The sequence below is a fragment of the Schistocerca serialis genome, chromosome 4, assembly GCF_023864345.2.
Source record: "Schistocerca serialis cubense isolate TAMUIC-IGC-003099 chromosome 4, iqSchSeri2.2, whole genome shotgun sequence".
NCBI lineage: Eukaryota > Metazoa > Arthropoda > Insecta > Orthoptera > Acrididae > Schistocerca > Schistocerca serialis.
The window spans coordinates 849,875,797-849,885,221 of record NC_064641.1 but is presented as its reverse complement, the minus strand read 5'-3'; positions in this window follow the sequence as shown (position 1 = coordinate 849,885,221).

Sequence of the window (9,425 nt, the reverse complement as noted above, 5' to 3'; positions counted from 1 at the left end):
GGAAGAGTAGAAGGAACAGGGATACTCGAATTCACATGCAACATTCATTCCAAAAGAATTAGCAATGACCAAAAGGAAAACTCTTCCTGTAAGAGAACTGATTAGGTTGCACCGTCCAAGATTCTCCTTTTTGAAAGCAAAATCCTTATGGCTTCATGGATCCTTTTTGTTACGACGTACTTCAAGGAATTCAACCATTAACTAATGATGTTGCCAAAAGCATCATCCGATTTACTCCCTTTTGAATACTCCTTTTGACTTTGCCTCCCCACTTGTGCTTATAAGTCCAAAAGTTCTAACACATTTTCTATCACTGATTTGTTCTTCGTAATTTAAAGGATTCATGTAACTTACTATAGATTTTGGATTCAAATCATCGAATAATGGAAAGTGTAGTTCATTTTATACCAAGACATCATCCATATTTCCTTGATAAGTCATATAATTTAGCTATACTCAAAACTTTTTATTCTAAATACATATATTTCTTCGCTTGAGTGCTGAAATGTAAAAGTTATTAGCATTGAGGAATGCGGATTCGCTTCTTTCAATTACTCTCTGATTCATACGGTGTTCATCCATGCTCATATATGGAAATGGATTTTTCACACAAAATTCCCAAACGAACACGAACCATTAAATTACTACTGAATCTATGAATATTACTTTCTTTAATCATTCATTAATAAATTAAAAACTCTTAACTTCTAATTATAACACCTATTCCTTTTAGAGTTCAACATGAATCAGTTTATCCTCGCGTTTGGTGCGAGTCTCTTACAAAACATATCTGTATCGTCTATATCGATTTTAATTCTCGCGCCGACGTCAACTGTTTTGCGCGGGAAATTATCTTTGCGGCGTTAACCGTCACTCATGATTCACTACCACAACACATCCCTTCACACGTTTACACATGTAAGCGTTCACATGAGATTATATATGAATATTCACTCGGAACCTCTTTTGATTATTCCGCGTCATTTGCGGGAAACATTTCATTCTTCTTGAAGGTCAGTTAGATCCTTAATCATTCTTGATCACATTAGCAATGCTAAAGTTCTATGTTCACCCAAACCACAGGTGAAGCCTATCTCCACTATCTTCTTTACAACACTCGATAATAATAGTTAGTCACTATTTCTATACTCTATGTCACTGATTAACTATTTCAGTTTAAAGGTTTCTATCACCACACACACAGTTTATTGTTATGTTTTTTTTACGAGCGTTCATTTCTGTCACTCGGAACAACATTCCTCCCTATCTTCTAATCTTCATTATACTTTTTTAAGTCGTTATGAGAAAATAACCCTTTTATTTTGTTCGATCCCGGGTATGCTAACAGATAAGCCCCCGGATTCGGAATTTGTAGGATAATGTATGGTCCAGTATATAGTAACTCCCATTTCTTTATACTTTTCTTTATTACGGATGATTTGGTATGTCGTTTAACTAGTACCTTCTCTCCGACATGGTATGTCTGTACCCTTTTGATTAATTTGTCATATCGTTGTTTTCTTTGATCAGCCTTTTTCGTCATATTTATGATAGCTTGTCTTATTTTTTCTTCCCAAGGCATCTCAGTTTCCTGAGTTTTGGGGATATGGTCAGTCCAGAAGTTTTCCTCTTTTGCTCCGAACATCAATTCACAAGGTGTATATCCAGTTGAGTAGTGGGGCATGTTATTGATATCTGCTCAAACTCTTCCACATAATTTGCCCACGCAGTTTGCTTATTATGGCAATACGTCCTCATAAATCGATTGAATTCTCTAAAAATCCTCTCAACCAAATTGCCTTGTGGGTGGTAAAATGATGTTAGCATATGTTTCACACCGACTTGAGACAAAGTCTGCTTCCATCGGAGTCCCGTGAATATTTTAGCATTGTCTGTTATGATCGCCTTAGGTGTACCAACATGTGGAAGATAGTCCCTCATCAATCTTAATACAATTACTTTGGCTGTAGCCGCCTTTATCGGGTATAGCTTTACGTATTTCGTACACACATCGAGAAATGCCAACACATATTTAACACCACCTCTTGAAGTAGGTAACGGTCCACACAGATCGCATGAAATTAATTCTTTTGGTTCTTGTACTAATATTGAGCATAATGGGTGCTTAGTCCCTTTTGAATCCGGCTTTGTTTTTTGACATATTATGCATCTCTTTAAGACCTCATGCACTCTGCGCTTGATGTTGGGAAAATAACAGTACCCACTTATTTTGTCTGCACATTTTGTCGCACCGAAATGTCCCCAGGTTAAATGAGTGAACCATACAAGTTTCTCTATTTGTGCCTCAGGTATACAAACACACCAACGGACTTTGTTTGGCCTTCCACAGCGGAAAAATAATACGCCATTTACCAGCTTGTAATAGTTTACCATCTGATCCGAAGGTTGCTGTTGTAACCTTTGAATGACACTTCCCCATTGAGCATCCTTTTTCTGTAACTGGGCCATATGCACAAACAAATTGACGTAGTACGTCTTAAATGGATTTTCCTGCAGCAGCAATACAGGAAATTCTGAGGAATTATTTACTTCAATCTCTTTTGTTAAACCCTGCGGTGACCTTGATAGAGCGTCAGCAATAATGTTTTGCTGCCCTGAGACATGTACGATCTTAAACTGGTATTGTTGCAGAGCGAGCGTCCATCTAGCCAGCCTGGGGTGTAACAGTTTACACGTTTGTAAAAACGTTAATGATTGGTGATCGCAATATACGATAGTCTTCGACCCATATAAATAATAATGAAATTTTTTAAATCCCCAGACGACCGCAAGAGCCTCTAATTCTGTCGTTGTGTACGTTCGTTCACAGTTGGACAAAACACGACTAGCAAACGCAATAGGACAAAAGGTAAGCTGTCCATTTATCTTGTGTACTTGGAAAAGGCACACTCCAAGACCCACATCTGACGAATCTGTTGACAAGTAGAATTCCTCTTGCATGTCCGGATGGTACAAAAGCGGTGCATTTACTAATTGCCTCTTTATCTCTTCAAATGCTTCTTGACACTCTAATGTCCAGAGCTAGGGCACATCCTTCTTCAGCAAACTATTTAGAGCTGCTGCATTCATGGCCTGATTCATTATAAATCTTCTAAAAAATGAGGCAAGACCCATAAACCCTTTTAATTGCCTCCTATTTCTCGGTGTTGGAAACTTACTAATCGCAATTAGCTTCTCCTTGGTCGGTAAAATTCCCTTTGCGTCAACTATATGCCCCAGGAACTTGATTCTGTTTAGTGCAAAATGGGATTTCTGTAGGTTAGCAGTTATTCCCATGGTTTTGAACACGTCCAACACCCGACTCAGTAAGGTAATATGCTCCTCCCAGGTCTTCGATGCAATAAGCATATCATCAACAAATACTGTTATCCTGCTTCTTAGTTCTGGACCTAGAGCATAATCTAGAGCTGCTATAAAGATTCCAGCACTAATGTTGACTCCGAAAGGAACTACAGTAAATTGGTAACTTCTTCCGGCATAAATGAAAGCTGTATATTTCCTTGATAACTCATCCAGCTTGACCTGCCAATACGAACTCCGCAAATCGATGCTCGTCAAATATTGGACATCCTGGAACCGTTGTATCAGTTCGTCTATGTTTTCCGGATGTGTTCTCACTGGAATTATGATTTTATTTATTTCCCTGGCGTCGAGTACCAGTCTCACAGTTCCATTTGCTTTTGGCACGACCAACAATGGGGAGCAGTATGGGCTTGTAGAGGGTTCGATCAAACCCCATTTCAACATGCGATCTATTTCTTTTTGAACTTGAGCCTTTAACCTCCAGGGAACAGGATAGAAAGTTCTACAATACGTTTCGTGTGGCTTAACGTAGAGATGGCATATGTATCCCTTAATAACTCCTGGCCTTTCGTCAAACACGTTTTCATACACTAATAATAATTCTTTGAGCTGCTTCTTCTGCTCTTCAATAATGCAGTCGGATTCATTTAACTTCTCATACACTAATTGACCGAAGTCTCCTTTGACTTGGAACTCATTATTTACGTGCTGTTTAGAATTTTGTGCAGTCCTGATTACTTGCACACTGATCCCACTATTATATTTTCTGGTAAGGCTTTCCTTTTTCAACAAGTCCAACTCAATTTCTTGTTTATTTACATTTAACCAAATTTTTCCTGTTTTAAAATCTATTCTGCATCCGTATTGACGTAGGCTGTCGACTCCTATAATGCAGTCTACCACCAAATTTTTTACAACAAGGAATGTGCTTAATATTGCTACATTTCCGACTTCTACACTAAGTAGTGACTGCACGTTTACATTAGCCGATCTAGCCCCAACGGCGCCTATTATTCTGCAATTTTGAACTGTAAAAATTGGTACTCGTCTTATATTTCTGATCTTGTTGAATAGAGCCTCCGAAATAACATTCGTGGTTGCAGCTGTGTCCAAAACCGCCACTATAGGTACAGTCTCCAAAATGACTTGCACTTCGGCTACTGCCACCTGTTCCTTATCCTCATCTTGGAGTTCTAAGTCCTCGGTCAATTCATCTGCCAGTAATCGTCCATCATTATACGTTAGCATGGGTACACATATCCTGTTGCCCCTCAACCAATTGTTGACCGCTCCTCCGGGGCACGAGTGGGTCCTTACAAGTTTGTTGGATTTTGATTCGCCTGGTGGTTGACATCGTCCGTCACTTCGGTAATTACCGGTTGATTCGTAGATGTCCGTCCCCACTGATGTTGGTTATTTGAATCTATTCCCCCCGGTTGATTCCACTTTCTATTACTGTTATTGTTCCAGGCTTGCGGTCTGAAATTCCTTTCGTTCCCCCATACGGGATTGTATCGTTTCCCATTCCTGTTCTTCCTTGGATAGCCGCTCGCAAGACTATTGCCGGTATTATTATTGAGATTTTGAGGGGTTTCTCCACTATTTATCGATCTCTGTGCGTTCCCTTGCCTACCATTTGGTGGAGGTTCTATCTCCCTATATTGGAATCTGTTGTTACGGGCTTTCTGGTTGTTCTCTTCTATAATGTCTATATGATCTAACGTCGTGAGGAACGACTCCAAGTCTTTATCGTTCCCGTAAATTAATTGATTCCGGATGTTAGTTGGTAATCTTGCCTTAAGTATGTTTATTATGTCTGGCAAAGGCATAGGTCTGTCCCAATATCTAGTTTTGTTTATATATTTTTCAAAATACTTCCTAAGGCTTCCTTTTGAAAAAGAGAAAGGCTCTGGGTAGAGCACCTCCTGCCTTAGGCGTTCCTGTACCCCTTCTGACCAGAATTTTGCTAAAAACGCTTTCTCAAAATCGTCATATGTCGAGCAAACAGAAGTCATGTCCGAGGCCCAGATCGCCCCCGAACCTTGTATATACCCAGTCACGAAACTGATTTTCTGCCACTCCGACCAATTTCTGGGTAGCACTCCTCTAAAACTTCGGATAAAAACAATCGGATGGACCCCCCTTTTGTCAGTGTTAAAAATCTGGAATTGCCGATGCTTTATCATTTTTTCTTCGGCATGGCAAAGGCTTTCGTAATGTCCGTCAGATAAAACTTCACGCGAACAACTAGCTGGTGGCAATTTAATATTCGAGTTACTCACACAAGTCGGTATCGTGTGCGAATGTGCAGTAACTGGCTCTACAGACGCTGCCAACTTCTGCTGCTGGCCGGTATTCATTTGTTCTGAGCCTTGTTGTGAAACGCGTATCGACTCTTCTATCGTTTGTTTCCAATGCTCGAAATCAGCACCTAACTGCTGTCGCACTTCCTCAAGTCCTTTCGCAAACAAATTCTCTTCCTGTTTGCCGCATAGACTCTGGAATGCTGCTTTAACATTTTGCTCAACGTTTTCACACATTAGCCTTTTGTTTTCTAATGTGATTTCGGATAATTTACCCGTTAATACATTAATTTGGTGGTCTATAACGTCTTGACGTTCGGTCAGATGTTCAACACTTTCCTTTAGGTTCGTCTGCGTACGTGCCAATTCAGGAAGTTGCGCAATTGCACATGACATGGCATCTTGCTTTAGTACTAATTGCGGAACCATTTCCACCTGTTCCCGTACGGTATCTATCTTAATAGCCACATACTCCTTCATTTCTACACGTACGCGTTGAGTAGATTCCTCACATTGAGCTTTAACCAATTCTATTTGTGCAGTTAATTTTCGTTCCGTCTCTTCGGCCTGATCTTTAAGTTCCTTTGTCTTCGCCTCTATCCGCTGCTCTAATTCCGAAAAACTGTCATGTAACTGCTGCTTAATCTCAGCTTTCAGATTTTCCTGCCCCTCAGTAACTGAGGCTAATTTCGCATTCAAATCATTTTGCCCCTCGGTAACTGAGGCTAACTTCGCATTAATGTCGGTTTTCATATTATTCATGCTCTCGGTTATCATCTGCATCTGTCTCATAATAATTACTAATGGATCTAATCCATGTTGCATACTTGCTGTTACATCTCCAGCCGTGTCTACCGGGCGTTCTATTGCACTATCTGTAGCGATCGGTTCTACAACACTTCTTACTACATCACTATTATCCGTGCTCACAGCTGAGGGCTGTTGCGTGTTGCTCTGCTCTGCTTGACTCATCTTAAACATTGCCCTAGTTAAAACCATATAAATGATAATTACTAATGGATCTAATCCATATTGCATACTTGCTGTTACATCTCCAGCCGTGTCTACCGGGCGTTCTATTGCACTATCTGTAGCGATCGGTTCTACAACACTTCTTACAACATCACTATTATCCGTGCTCACAGCTGAGGGCTGTTGCGTGTTGCTCTGCTCTGCTTGACTCATCTTAAACATTGCCCTAGTTAAAGCCATATAAATATTCTACAGTCAATATATATATATCTTCCTTCGCACAAGAATACTTCTGTGGCTATTTTCTTATAGTAACTAGGGCAGGTCAATCAAACTACGTCTGGCATGAACACAATTAGTAAATGTTCCAATCTATGTCTACTTCCTCAATACTAGCATGCTTAAATAAAAAATTATAGATCTGGCCTTTATTCTGTGCCCAGCGTGCTGCTTTTATTTGTAGATCCACTTCATTGGCCTGCGAGTATTTCTTCTCTTTTCCAAGTTAAGTTGTCTCGTCGTAGTTCACATGAAACAGAGATCAAAATTATTTTAACAACGTCCAAAAACGTGTCCTGTCACGGTCCCCATTATAATGAATTCTACTCTGCTTTTGTAAATGATGAAAGTCTATGTGAATGCAGCTTGCCGCTAACTTGGTGTAATGTTTTGTCTGTACAGAAGTGTATCTGTCGCCGTTATCGCTCTTTCCCTCTCACACATAAATCGGTACAATAAAGTCAGGGCTTCGTGTTTTCTAGTTAGGCTGATCCGTGAAAAGACAGAGAAACAATTATGCTAATGGAGGATTCTCTCTCTCTCTCTCTCTCTCTCTCTCTCTGTCCTTTATCTGTGTACAGTTTAAATATATTATTTACGTGAAATCAGCCTAGTAGAATCTCTGGTGGAGCCCTTCGTCTTAATATTCAGCGGCTGGCTTGCTAGAAAAGATCTTTACGTTTGTTATTATTATTAAGCGCTGCATTCAGTTGGGAAAATCGATCGTTTGAACAATTTGTTCAGTTTACGACAGATCAAAAATTTCAGATGTGGACGAAGCCTTTTTGGACGATTTCAAAAAACTCAGAGATTGCAGGCTCTCTTCGTCACAGCTGAAACTTCCCAATTAATTACAGGGCCCAGACAATCATCAATGGTTCAGACAGAGAACTCATTCGTCATTCACTCTAGAATAAAATGGTCACAAACCTTATTTCTGAGGAAAATTGTATATTGAATCCATTTCCGTACATGTTCCGTTTTCTGTTGGTTCCAAGTCTCATGTAATTTTCTTTTACAGGTTTTTCTTTCTCTTTATCTATCACTCTAGCGGCACAAACTTTCCTAGCTCGCTTTAGCGCGAAGAAGAGTAAATAAATCTCCTTTAGCAATCCGACAATCTTCCAACCGATACTTCCGAAGCTGTTCCTCTCTCTCTCTATAATAACCATGGAGCATACATTTCTGTACCTCTGTTGTTCCAAAGAATAAACGTACTAGAAAAATACCTTGGCGTCGACGAGCTGTCGGCGCATATATTACTAGAAAATCTGATCAGATACTTTTCAAACGTAAATACATGTGGAGGATTTGGTTGACCATTATTAATTATTGCGTGGTAGAGGGTAATTTTCCGTGGGGAGATTACACAGCTTAACAACGTAAATTCGTGTGATAGTAACTTCTTCTCGAGTATCAGCGTTGTCGAGTCGACAGTAAGAAGTTGTCGATCGTGTGAGCTCGGACACTGGGCCTTCACACCATATTAAGCTTTTACCAGATTTAACTGTTATTCATTTGTGGGTGTACCGACTTCACTCAGAGTACTGTTGTCGTAGCAGAGGTCATGTGGTATAGCGGATCGTGCTGGTGGCTGCACTACAGGTAAGAACAGGTGAGTTTTACTATTTACTAGAGCCATGCACCGCTGTTAGTCTTCCACCGCTTGATACATGTAATTTTTTTGTCAACCAGGGACCGTTGGATTCCATCTCAGCTGAAGCAAAAATGGAAAACTAAACCGTACAATGTAAACTTATGTGTATGATCTAGGAACACCTAGAGTGAAGTCTGAGGTGGATTTGGTATAGGGAAGCGGAAAGGAGCTCCCTGAAATAATTTGACTTGGTAGTGGAGGAGAATTTTAGAAGTCTCCACTTGGTAACACGAGAGAAAAACAGCTCGGTACGCAACAGCTGGGTGGAAAGCCAACAAGAAAAGACTGCTGATGTTACATGCAATATGGCCACAGGACAGAGTACATTGCTGCACATCATAATAGTTAGGAGCCCAAAGCTCCAGTACAGCAGAATGACATCACAGAGAGAAGACGATTGTGTCGACCTCGCAGAGTGAAGTAACAAGATGCAAGTCGAGCGTAAAAATAGTTATCCAGAGCAGTGACGTTGTAGAATACGCCCATTGCTGCTTCTGAAAGGAAAAGTTCAAACACCTTTCAGCTGCAGTTGAAGCAGTCAGAATGCTGACCAGTCGAGAAATGCAGGCCTATTGAAGTCATCGACACCTAGCAATAGCCATACAAGCGAAACAGTTCTTGTATAAATATTTGTCGGCCCGCCGAAGTGGCCGTGCGGTTAAAGGCGCTACAGTCTGGAACCGCAAGACCGCTACGGTCGCAGGTTCGAATCCTGCCTTGGGCATGGATGTTTGTGATGTCCTTAGGTTAGTTAGGTTTAACTAGTTCTAAGTTCTAGGGGACTAATGACCTCAGCAGTTGAGTCCCATAGTGCTCAGAGCCATTTGAACCATTTTTGAAATATTTGTCCTATACAGTGGCTTGGTCTCCTTGTATTCAGTTCGCAGCCG